A 13,434-nucleotide genomic window follows, 5' to 3' on the forward strand; every position below is an offset into this window, starting at 1 on the left:
GTCCTGCTGTCACGTGTTGTGTTGAATTTGATAGATTCTGGTTACAAGCAGCATGCCGGTATTGCAAGCCTGCCTACTGTACATACTGTAGGCAAGGGCCCTCTCTAAATAGTAAGCGTAGGGCTGGTCTAAGCTCAATGTACAAATGTGTCGGAATGAAACAAACAATGACACCTGCGTTCCCTTATAGTGACACTTTGTGCCGGGCGTAAGATAGGGCCCCGACTTTGTGGCAAAGAAGGCGAGGCAGTGCCTGCACTATCTTAGCCAGTTATGGAAATTCATGGTCTGAAATCCTTCAACTCTGCTAAAACCCATGCAGAGTAATGACAGAGGCCATCACTGTAGTGTACGGCATAGAGCTAGCCATTCCCGTGATCTGAGAGTTCTACAGGAGGTGGTGGGTTCAGCTAAGCGTGACACATATGAGAGCAAAAGGGATTATGAAAGACAGGCAACAAACCAATGATGGACAGTTTGTGACAATGCAGACCGGCAAGCGTTTTGGGTGTCTCAGTGCTCGGGGCTCAAGGCTCAGCAAGAGCTTTTACCTAGGGGCACATGGAGCCATAAATAAGGACATGGACAAGAAGGGATAACAAGATTTAAAAAGAAAAAAAGTTATTTCTTCCACAAGTTTTTTTTTCCTTTATCTCCGGGACCACAATCTGCACTGTAAAATCCTCAGTGTTAATTTAACTCAGGGCCTTGGTTCCTCACAATCAATTATTTAGCTGGGGACCATCTGGAATCCCAACCCTTGGGGGTCCCTGGACTGCAGGTTGAGAACCAGCGTATAAGGTTTTAATTAAAAACCTACAACTACACACAATCTGGTATCTCTATGTATGTACGGTGGTGGATGTCTGTGTTTGTTTCATCACCCAGGAATTGCACTCTCTTTCCCCTCATTAATTAAATACAGATTTAACACATTTGCTTGGCACTGAGAAATTCTACTGACATGTACTGACCTGACGTCAAAAGAAGTAAACAACATATTTTCATGTCTCTCCACTGGCTCCTGGATGCTGCTCGCATCCAATTCAAAACCTGATGACCTATAAGCTGACCCAGGGCTTGGAAGCTTAAGGAACCAGCCCTAGAAGTATGGCTCCTGACCACAACCACAAGATAAACCCTAGCATCCCTAAAAGGAAGGGGCCTACTGACTAGAGCCTGGGGGGACTTCCAGTTAATGAAGTATTGAAGTGATTAACTTATTCCACTATCCTCCCGGAATCATTCAGAAACCACCTGGAAACCCGCCAAGGACCCTTGGGGTCCTCAGAGTGGACTGCAGGTTAAGAAAGAGCGTATATTATCTTAAGGTTTTAATTAAAAACGTAAAACCGAACACAATCTGGTATCTCTATATACGCTGGTGGAGGTCTGTGTTTGTTTCATCAGATTTCGACCAACAGGATGTGCAGACCGGGTAGTAACAGCCATCCTGGACCTTCTCTTTTTCCAAAATATAATTTGTTAAAATCATTCAAAGTGATCTTTAAAATAAATACAATACACCATAAAATTGATTAGATGATCATTATACGAGTTGGTAATATCGTATAATGTGATTGGTTGATAATTTGCATATCACACCACAGCTAAGAACTAGAAAAGTGCGCTCCTCTGAGTGTAGATCTCCACCAGGCTGTCAGTCGTTGAGTGCAGCCGTCAGGAGACGAGAAAGCTGCAGGGGGGAATAGAGTTTGTACAACAGATGGTGTTTCTGCCTCCCCTATGGTCAGAAGTGAAAGCGTTTTGGACAGCGTTTTGCACTCTATAGAGCAGGGGTTTTCAAAGTGGGTGACGGGGCACCCTGGGGTGCCGTGGCGGCAGTCCAGGGGTGCCACGAGATAATTTGATAATACTTGGAATTTATTTGGACACTTAAAAAAATATTTAGTATCATTTTAAACTTGGAAGTACAAAGTTATTTTCAGTCAGTTCTAACCAAAATGGCTATTATCTCAACGGTTTCCTCGCAACATAATCACTAAAATATGCCATAAATATAAGGTGCTGGGAGTGAAAATTATGAATATAATGTAGGGGTGCCTCGGATGAAAAGAATATTTATAGGGGTGCCCTGAGCCAAAAAAGTTTGGGAACCCCTGCTATAGAGGCCCCTCAACATGTGATTCTAATTTGGTAATGATTGGATGTTGTGTTGAAGATATACTACTGTATATCTCACTGTATATAGGGCTTAAAAGATTCAAAACCATGCAATAGTGAACCCACACGTCCTGCTGCCATTGGCAAGACAGAAGATTTCCAGTGGATTGGCATAACGTTGAGCTTGCCTTCTATCAGCTATTTTTGCCATTTGTATGACCTTCTCTGACTTCGAAGTTTAAATCTACCTATGAAGGTGGATTCTGCTTTTGAATGAATTGGTTTCTTGCCATTTGAGTGTTTCTGCAAAAATACACTCTAATTTCCATAAAAATCTGAAAGGCAAAACAGGAAAAGAAACACAGAAGAAGTTGCCAGCACTCAAGGAATCTCCTTTTCACATGTTTTTATTTACCTCAATGGACAGGAGCAAACGTACGGTTTCGAACTTAGTCTTCGTCAGCGTTTGATTCCTTGAGTGCTGGCAACTTCTTCTGTGTCTCATGTTATTTTAAGCCGTGCACCAAAAAGACTTGATCTAATTAGGAGTGTTGTGGGCTTTCTGCTCTGTTGCAGATACCTTTCGCTACTAAAACAGGGCAAGAAACCTGTGAAAAAAACGCATTTACAGGATATTTGCAGGAAAAGAGCAGTAACGCCTGAAGACTTGAAACGGCACATCTATATATACTAAACTGTGGGATACTGTAAATGGCTACTTTCTCCATCACCCTCACATGGCCTCCCAGTGTCTTTCTTTTTTAATATTTTTTATCCCACGATTTTGTAACCCATTTTCACCCAGTGCCAGTTGCCTATGTAATCCTGGGCTCTGCTCTCCCTCTGCCGCGCCTGGGGAGACAACGGACAAACCTCATGCTTCCTTCAATGCATGGGTAGTCCAAGTTGTTTCTTTTCACCTGATAGGGGGGATTTCCCTAGGATGGCCGTAAAATACAAATAAATATCAATTTAAAACTAGAAGCAGTGCTCTTCCGAGCACAGGTCTCCACCAGGTCAGGTATTACTGTAATTATTGTGGCCTCCTGTGGCCTAAATGAGAAAAAGTTGCAATGTCTTCTTTGGCCTTTAACGACAATGTGATGCTGCATGCATGATTTGAGGTATTTTGTTGCAAAAGTTTGTTTGGCAAAAGTCGACCTGCTGGTGGCGCTATAACAGGCCAATGTAAAAGGAGTGGCATTTGTTCCTTGACCTAGTGGGAATGTGCATGCAGAATTTCTCTGTAATCACAAGCTGTGTTCATGATTTAAGTAATTTTGTTCAAAATGGACCAATCCTGCAAACTTTGGATGCCAATGTTAGCCAATTAGGATGGAATATGAAATATCGGACAGATCCTTCTAGATCAGATGACTATAGATATACTGTCTACCAATATGCGTTATCTGTAGGAGTACTGTCAAAAAATGTGTTTGTCAAAAAACAGCCTCATGGTGGCGCTATAAAACGCTGATGTGAAAATTGCAGGGAAAGGGTTTTTCCTTCCCTCTAGGGAGTGCGCTTACAAAGTTTGAAACTGATCGGTGGAGTTATAGGTAAAACCACAAATCGGCCTGTTATAGCGCCACCATGAGGATTTAAAAAAGATTAAGTGGCATTTCTTCCTCGGCCTAGTGGGAATGTGTGTGCGTGATTTCATGATAATTGCTCGTTGCGTTTGTGATTTGAGGCATTTTGTTCAAAACGGCTCAATCCTACAAACTTTGGAAGCCAATCTTAGCCAATCAGGATGGAATATGCAAAATCGGACAGATCCATGTCGATCACATGACTGTTTGGACAAAATCAGTAAGAGTAGTGTACAGAAATGTGTTTTGCGAACATTGGCCTCATGGGGGCGCTAGAACAGGCCCATTTGAAAAATGTGAATTGGCATCCAGGGAGTGTGTGCTCATTTTGGTAGCGACCGGGGTAACAAACTGCGAGGACACACGCACGGACGGACGCACGGACGGACCTTCGGCTGGTGGAGACAACTACACTCTTCCCATTTATGTGAATGAAAGAAAGAGGACTTTGTACCACTGCATATCTCCGCCCCCTGTAGCAAAAGAGAATGTTTTTTCTGGTTGGCCAGTCAGGGACCAATCAAAAGGCTGACAAAGGGTCAATTACTACCTGGTCTGCACTTCCTGTTGGTTGACTAGACAGATGGTGGGCATGTTGCTGAGGCCGACTTGTTATCCCAATTACTTCTTTAGCATACCCTTTGTTCTCTCCTAGCGCTCCAGTTTCTTGAACACATACTGTTATACAGTACTGTAATATGTGTGGCAATTATTCTGCCCACACACTTTGTTAGTCTCTCTGGATAAACAGCCTCTGCTACATGTCTACATTGGAAGAAAGTAGTTGCACTTTGGTTGATCTTACACCAAAATCATGCAGTTGCATAAAGAAAATAAAAAATCCACCACCTCCTCCTCAGGTCTACCTGTTAGATCTACTTTTATGTATCATTGGGGCATTATGTTATTTGTGACTTGCAATAAAAGTAGATAGAGCATGCTGCATGCATAAATCACACTTATTTTGATGTTGCTATTATATATATATATATATATATATAAATAATTCTGACTGTAACAGGGTAATTTGCAGCAACTTTATAGAAACCGTCTTTGAAAAGTAGCGATATTAATTACAGTGTAAAATGTGATTTAAGAAAAGGAAGGCACGTAGACATGGCATTGCATAGCGGTTTGCATCTCTTAACTTGTTAATGGGTGAGGTGGATTATCCGTAAAGAAAAGAAATGTCCGTCTGCACACAGTAAATTGGTGTTGTGACTTGCAAGCTTTTGTTTTTGTTTCATGTTCAGCTGAATAAATGGTTTCACACGCATGACTTTACATAATATACTTGACAAGATGGCAGGCACGCCGACAGTGAGTGCCCGCACATCCGATGGCCTTGTGCAAGCTGTGTAGTATCAGGGTTTCCGCAAGGCAATTTTTGGGATGGCTACTTTGACCAAAGAATAAATTAATCCATCATGATATGGCATTATAATTATAATTAACTAATGATAATGAATAATATTTATTATAATTAACGTCACATGCATGTTTGCAGATAGGCTGCATGCAAACCCATCTAATAATTACAACTAACCTCCTACCAACTGTACTGACTGCAAATCGACACGTGATTTACACATGGTTATGTCCCTGTGGACAAACTAGAGAGAAACCTCAAACAAAGAATATCAGAGCACAAAACTGAAATCATCACAGGAAATATGGATTATGCAATTGCAAAACATTATGCTGAAGCAAAGCATGGTTCACCCTCTTCATTAAAATTCAGTGGGATTGAGAGAATCGTGATGCCCATCTGAGGGGGTGATATTCTAAAGAAGATAGCCCAGAGAGGATGATATGATATATGCCTCAAATTCACTATGTGAATGCAAACGTGTAAGCATTCGTTTTTTGGTGTGTGTCAATAAAAAAAATGTGGAAATGTGAGTACTTTTGTAAGTTTTGGATGTGCAACCTTTTTGGGTATTTTTTCAATTTCTACTTTTTATGTATACTGGATTTGGGGTCTAGCACTCCACTGAGTAACCCCTTTGCTGATGCGCAACATCTCTTTCTTATTTAGCAATCTGTTACTGTTTTTAAATAATAATAAATAATCTCTATCAATTCCATCATGCAGAGATGTTGCTTGTGTCCTCCTTCTGCTTTCCCCAAAAAGTTAAAGTCAACATGGAAACTCCATTATTTGACAGCCAGCGATATGTAGGCATTTCAAAGTTGACACTGCAAGCTCTAATATATAATCAAGTAAGTGGACAGAAAACAGTCAGGCTTTTAAAACAGACAAAACAGAGACATTGCTCTGGCATACACACACTCATTTAGTCGGCTAACATGATTTGTTTTCCCAAAGGTGTCAGTAAAATGTTTAATTAGTGACCTTTTCCTACAATGTGCGCTCTTCATAAATCTCTATTATTTAACTCCCTGTTGTGCACTCTCTCACTCTGCGTTTTAGCATTAGTGAAAATGTGTCTGTCTATGTAATTGTACCGAAGAAGTCAAGTTGAACATAACCTTTATTCTTTTGTAGAATACATTCACATCAAAAAGTAAGATTTGATTCATTTTCGACTTAACTTCCAGTTCACCAACTCTGCCTCAAAAACAGAACAGATTCATTCAAATAAGGGGGTTATAATATGGTCTGTGACCAGTTCATCTCAAGCACTGCAGGACGGCCAAGGAGAACCTCTGCTCCAAATCTTTCAAATTGGCCTGTTATAGTGCCACCATGAGGCACCACCATGAGGCGGATGTTTACAAAACACTTGCCACACAAAATCGGTACAAATTATCCCTTTAGTGATGTGATTAAGACCTATCTATCAAATCAATAAATCATGAAGTGTCTGATCAAGCACACTTCCTCTAGTCTAGGCCAAGGAAGAACCGCCACCCTAAATGTTTACAATTGGCCTCATTGTGGCGCTATAACAGGTCACAACACAGCCTTGGGTAGGCAACCTGGCCTGCTGGAATCTCGGCTCCCTGGCGGGGATCTGCGCTCCGAGGAGCACACTTTTCTAGTTTATAGTGTGTGGCTCATGGCTGATTGGCTCTATAGCATCTATCTAGTACAGAGTTATGGGCCATGGCTTGGCTCATGCAGTATAAATTAGGTTTTAATCAGAAGGTCACAGGTTCGCCCAGTATACGTGTCGAAGGGTTACTGAGCAAGACACTTAACTCTCAACAGCATTAAAAAAGTTCCACTTTTAAAATCATACTCACGCACACACACAAGTGCACCCATTCCCCTTGTCACGACCGTGAGGCGTGAGATCTAACAATAGTTACAAGAGACTGACTTTACGCCAAGAAAAAGACGATGAAACAGAACTCTGAACTTAAACTCTGCACACTGAATCTCCATCAACCAGTCTGTCTTTTCCTGTCTCACTTGACCTTCACCACTATTGTCATATGGCCAACCACGGGTGCTGCTGGTTACCATGGAGGCAGCACACGCCAAACAGAAGAGGGGCGTGACTGCCATGGCAGACATGCCATCGCATTTCATCAGACAATTTGTAAAATGTGTGGGTTTGTGTGTGTGTGTGTGTGTGTGTGTGTGTGTGCATCAAGCTCTGGGGACAGGATGTCAATCAGGTATATGCAACACAGCTCCCATGAGGCGGACATACAGGCAGCACTGGGTCACACTGTGCCTGCTGTGCACGCTGATGAGAAGTGTCGCAGAGAAAGCACAACCAGCCAAGCCACCATCACAGAGTCCCCTCCTCAGACACTGGAAATAGACTCGGTTTCATCATCGCCTCGCATTCTCTTACCACCTTCCTCTTTCGCCAGATCATGTTTATCAAAATATCAGCTGATGCCTGCTCAGATGGTCATGATGAGTGCTCTGGGGGGTTAGGGGAATTGATAGCCTGTTACTTTGAAGCCGCTAATGTGAGCGCAGAATCTGAGCTGAATGAACAATGAAGATGTAGACCAGTGGATGTAGACCAGTGGTTCTCAAACTTTTTGGGGGCACACCTGTAAATATATTTTTTTCAATCACAGCACCCCTGAATTACACAGTTACTTTATAGCACCTAGCCTCGGGATCCAGGCATTTCAGGAAGAAAAGCCTGGGCTAGCCCCCCTGTAAATGTGTATAGTAGATAGCACCTGACATGTATGTCATATTACAGTACATAATGTCAATCTTTCCCCCTAAGATGCGGTATGAGGGAAACGTAGAATATCCTTTTCCATTAGGACAGATTGAAAATAACTTTATGCTTGACTTTAACCACCTGAACCCCCTATTCTGGGGGGGAACATTCACTGATCTACAAGCTGAGATCGGCTATTTTTGGTGGTTTGGAGGTTTGGTGTAGATTGAAAAATTCAGTGCAAGCTCAGCTACTGTATACAGTAGCTATACTCTTCACTCCCATCTACAGAGCCATACAAGAGGACGCATAACAAGCATATAACATCTGCGGCTCTCCTGGAAGTTTCCGACTTTACGCACGTTTAAGTAATTTTCCCCCACCCCACCTCATCACCACCTTCATTCCTTTATTCCTGTGGATTCGCTCCACACTTGCTGGTTAAGGGCAGAGTGCCATGGAACGCTAAGAGCCTAAGCGGCACCACATGGCATGGGCATCTGACTCAATCCCCAGTGCCACAAACAGAAGATGCCACAGACACACTCACGCTCTGACTGTTGTCACCGATTGCAAGGAGCTGAACGAGCAGGTTGGATACACGCATTTCCCACCCGCTTAGCATCCTTCACAACCCGTGCTATGGGGTCGCTCAGGTCAGCCTCGTTACCCTCACAGTACCCACTTAAGTGTTTGTTACTTACATTGAAAAACACCCTACTGGCAACGGTAAGCTTCTCACTTCTCTTATTTCTGGGTATTAACCACTCCCCCCCCCTAAATCTGTTCCAGCTTTAAGAAGAGCTTAAAGTGTTAAGCAGAGCTTAAAGCGTTAAGCAGAGCTTAAAGCTGTAGGGAACAGCATAATCACTGCTAGGAGACCATCGTCCATTAAAACGGTAGTTCTCAAAGTGGGAATCTATTTGAAAATAGTCAATCTACAAGCTTACAACGTGCTGCAGCAATGGATTCTTTTTTTTATTTTTTGAAAAGTGTGGAAATGTTTTAAGTTTTGAAGCATTTTAACAACACCCTGGCTCAAAACATTTTCAAACGGGGGTCCGGTCTATGGACAAATACATATTCATCTTTGGGGGTCTTTGACAAGAAAAAGTTTGAGAACCACTGTTGTAAAGCACAAGCATAAATAATCACTGCTAGGAGTCCATTGTCCATTAAAAGGCCTTTTCAATACATCATTTTACATTCCACTTCCTTTTGCTGTTTCCATAACAACCGTGAAGAGATGGGAGAATGTGCTCTATAACCTTCAGGACTCCATACCAATGGGAACACACATGCATGCTTTCTGTCTCACGCGCTCGACGTGAGCGTGTACAGTACACACATATACACACACACACACACAAACACATCTGCTGCCAAAGCCTGTTCAACTCTCTTCAAGGAGGACCAGACTACAGCAAAATAAAATGTAAAAAAGCCCTCTCATAAGGACAGTCTCTCTCTCTCTCTATTTGTATAAACAGTGCAGAGTTGGCAAACAGTGGGCAGAACGAACAGTAACAAAACATCTTTATGAGGGTTTAAACTTACTCACTTTCATGGATGCTTCATTCCATGCTCACCGATCAATCAATCTCATGAATCAGATCCGGCAGGAGATCCTATTAGACACCTACGCAGTGTCTCTCTATCCTGGATGTCTCATTACCTTCCTCACTGGTGATGCTTGCTCCCAGGACGACTCTAGCCTGATTTACACAACTTATACTCACATCGACACGTGTTGTGAGCTTGTACATCTGCTATTTTCAGCGGCCCGGACCACTGGCAAAACTGAGTATAAATCAGGCATCTCTCTCTCTCTCCCTCACACCCGCACACACTGTCAAACGCAGAAAATTAAGCCTTGTTGTTCATATTACTCTAGAGACGGTGGCAGGGATTGATCGCAAGTTCATCAAGTGGAAAAATCGTAGTTTATAGCTTTGAGGCAGAGCGATCGGTCTAAAGAAGGGTGGATGGATAAGTGTGTGTGTGTGTGTGTGTGTGTGTGTGTGTGTGTGTGTGTGTGTGTGTGTGTGTGTGTGTGTGTGTGTGTGTGTGTGCGCGCGTGTGCGGGCGGCTGAACCCTAAATACAGTACTTAGTTGACCAGGGGTGTATACTTGGCCCGGTCCTTTTTTCCCTGAGTGTCTCTTTCAAGGGAGAAGAAATTCAAAAAATATAAGTGCGAATATCCATGAGTCAGCTATAGTCCACAGAACATGGCGTTGTTTTGACTAAACGACCAATGTTTTACCGAGCCTAGATGACTGGATGTGAATGAGGAAATGGAGTCGGCAGCAGCGGACTTCGCTTTGCATCATGGGATATGCCGTTTTTTTTTTTTTCGCTCACCAGCAGCGGCAGCAGCACCTGTTTACCTGGTAACCATGGTAACCAGGTAAGACGCCTGTGAGCGTCTTAACGGGGTCGTGGCACTCCGCGGGGGGTAAACGTTAAGACGCCTGTGGATGTCTTAGGCACTCAAAGTGTTTAAGAATAAACATAGAGGCACCAGGAAGTGGACCAAATAAGGAGAGGAGCTAAACCTGAGTTCCTGTTTTACACAAAAAAGGACCCCAATTTGGCCATAGAAAAAAGAAAGTTTGTGTTGTAACTAATTTGTACAATTATTGTCTCCACCAGCCGAAGGCATGGGGGAGAGTATGTTTTCCCCTTCGTCCGTCCGTCCGTCCGTCCGTCCGTCCGTCCGTGCGTGCGTGCGTCCTCGCAGTTTGTGTGCAGCTAATCTCAGTCGCCGTTGGCCCGGTCGCTGCCAAAGTGAGCACACACATTCCCTGGATGCCAATCTAGAACCTCTGCCCTAAATTTTGCAAATGGGCCTTTTCTAGCGCCACCTAGTGGCCGATGTTTGTAAAACACATTTCTGTGCACTACTCTTACAGATTTTGTCCAAACATCCTACAAATCGGTAGGCAGTATCTCGACAGTCATGCGATCAACACGGATCTGTCCGATTTTGCATATTCCATTCTGATTGGCTAAGATTGGATTCCAAAGTTTGTAGGATTGAGCTGTTTTGAACAAAATGCCTCTAATCCCAAACGCAAAGTGCAATTATCATGAAATCGCGCACACACGTTCCCACTAGGCCGAGGAAGAAATACCACTTGATTCTTTTTAAATCAGCCTCATGGTGGCGCTATAACAGGGCGATTTGTGGTTTTACCTATAACTTCACCGATCAGTTTCAAACTTTGTAAGCACACTCCCTAAAGGCTAAAGATAAACCTTTGCCCTGCATTTTTCACATCAGCCTTCTATAGCGCCACCTTTGGGCCAACTTATGTAAAACACGTTTTTGGATGTTACTCCTTGAGATTTTATCCAAAAATCACGCAAATTTGTACACAGTATCTCTATAGTCATGTGATCAAGTCCGATCCGTTTGATATTTCATATTCCATCCTGATTGGCTAATATTAGCTTCCAAATTTTGCAGGATTGCTCCGTTTTTGAACAAAATGCCTCAAATCATCAATGCAGCTTGCGATTACCGTGAAATTTGCCACACATATTCCCACTAGGTCAAGGAACAAATGCTACCTTTTTCACATTGGCCTGTTATAGCGCCACCAGCAGGTAGACTTTAGCAAAACACATTTTTGGAACACTCAAATCATGCATGCAGCATCCGATTGCCATGAAAGATCTAATGTGAAGAACATGCCACCCTTTTTACATTGGCCTATTATACAGTAGCACCACCAGGAAGCACGGCCTGGTGGAGACCTGTGCTTGGAAGAGCACTGCTTCTAGTTCAATATGTTTTGCAAACATTTTCAGAAATTGGGAGATCTACAAGCTCACAACTTGTTGTGGCTTGTAGATCGGCTATTTACAATATTATAAAATAGGGTTAAAGTGGTTAAACTTTGAGGACCAAATAAGGTTTAAGTGGTTAAACTTTCAGGATCATAAAAGCTGTATGATACTCAGGGCGATGTGCTGTGAGCTTGTAGATCGGCTATTTTTGGCAAAGAGTTTTGGTGTAGAGTGAAAAAAGAATGTACAGTTGCAATAAGTGATTAATTGCCCAGCCACCCTTCATAGAGACTGCATCACTGCAACATATTTCAGTCACCATTGTGAGTATTGCCTTTGATCTTTAAGCACTATAGTCATGAACAGGAAATACAGAAAGAGGGATGGACGAACACAAATGAGACAGTAGTGTCAATATGGAGTGGGTTTATTTATCTAAGAGTAATAACAGTACGATCAATGCTGGCCTATAAATTGTCTAGCATGTACAACATGGGGGTGTAGAGGACAGAGCACAGCCATTAAAATGGAATGCCTAATGTATTCATTCTCTGCCAAAACACCTGGCCAAGCCAAACTAAGGCCTGAAGTTCCCTGAACCTACATTAACTCTAGTATATACCATGCTAATTCCAGCAACACACACATACACATTCCCTTAAGGGTCTGAGAGCGTGCGCGCACACACACACACACACACACACACACACACACACACACACACACACACACAGAACGTATAGTCGCATACACACAGATCCCCTCCAAACAACAACAAACTTTGAACCCTAAACACAACATATAGTATATACCATGCTAATTCCAGCAACACACACACACACACACACACACACGCGCGCACACGCACACACACACACACACACACACTCTCACACACACACACACACACACACACACACACAGCGTACTTTCCCCAGTGGGTTCACACGTAAGACCATGCTTAAATCCCCAAAACAGACAATTACACACATCTGTAAGTCATTAGGCCTAATTACATAGAGTAGTAAAGGCCGAATAACGGAGATCGTATACTGGCCTACGTTTCCACAGTAATATGCAGTCAGCACTGGAAAGTCAGCACATACACGCTTCCAGCTGAGGCCACGCGCTCATAACGATGTGAATAATCATCATCAAAAAGAAATGAACGCTCGCTCCGACAACAGCTTCCCCCCCCCCCTCCGAGGCTCCCCGGAACTATGGCGGCAGGGGTGTCACAAGGGGGGGAAAGGTGGGACTAAGTTACTAGGGCCCAAGGTGGAGGGGCCTTAATTATTTTATCCACCTCTTTCCGCGGGAGTTTACTGGAGATTATTTGGACCACACTTCCGGTTTAACAGCAGACATACAAGCTCACGTCGCCTCGCAGATGCAACCCGTTGTGAGCTTGTATATCTGATATTTTTCAATAGTTAAAGCACAAAATGTGAGTGAATCCTTGTACCCAGGGCCCAGAATTTGGTGTGACACCCCTGTATGGCGGTATGCCCAGTGGCACAGCAGAGCGCTCTGCGTCAAATAAAGCCAGAGATGAATTTAGTTAGCGTGTTGTACACTGAAAATAGCAGATATACAAACTCTCAATGCGTTACACTGCGACAAGTTTTGAGTCACTGAGTGACTGTGTGACACTGGTACACAACTAAGAACTAAATCGTCCGTTACTCTGGTTCACAGCGGTCCCCCTCACACTTTATACACCTGCATGATGAGGGGGGCACTATGGGATTAGGAGGGGATTCAAGTTCAGTTTACCCTCTCGATCGCACAGTGGTGTTGCTTGCCGAAAAGAACGGATGTGCT

General features: G+C 43.2%; 1 protein-coding gene across 1 annotated transcript in view; it reads right to left on the minus strand.

Moving 5' to 3' along the window:
- msh3 (mutS homolog 3 (E. coli)) overlaps window positions 1-13,434 on the minus strand; it is a 65,289-nt gene that overhangs the window by 17,582 nt on the left and 34,273 nt on the right. The window lies entirely within an intron of this gene.

The sequence above is a fragment of the Nannobrachium achirus genome (assembly GCF_963921795.1).
Source record: "Nannobrachium achirus genome assembly, chromosome: 12".
NCBI classification, from domain to species: Eukaryota; Metazoa; Chordata; class Actinopteri; order Myctophiformes; family Myctophidae; genus Nannobrachium; species Nannobrachium achirus.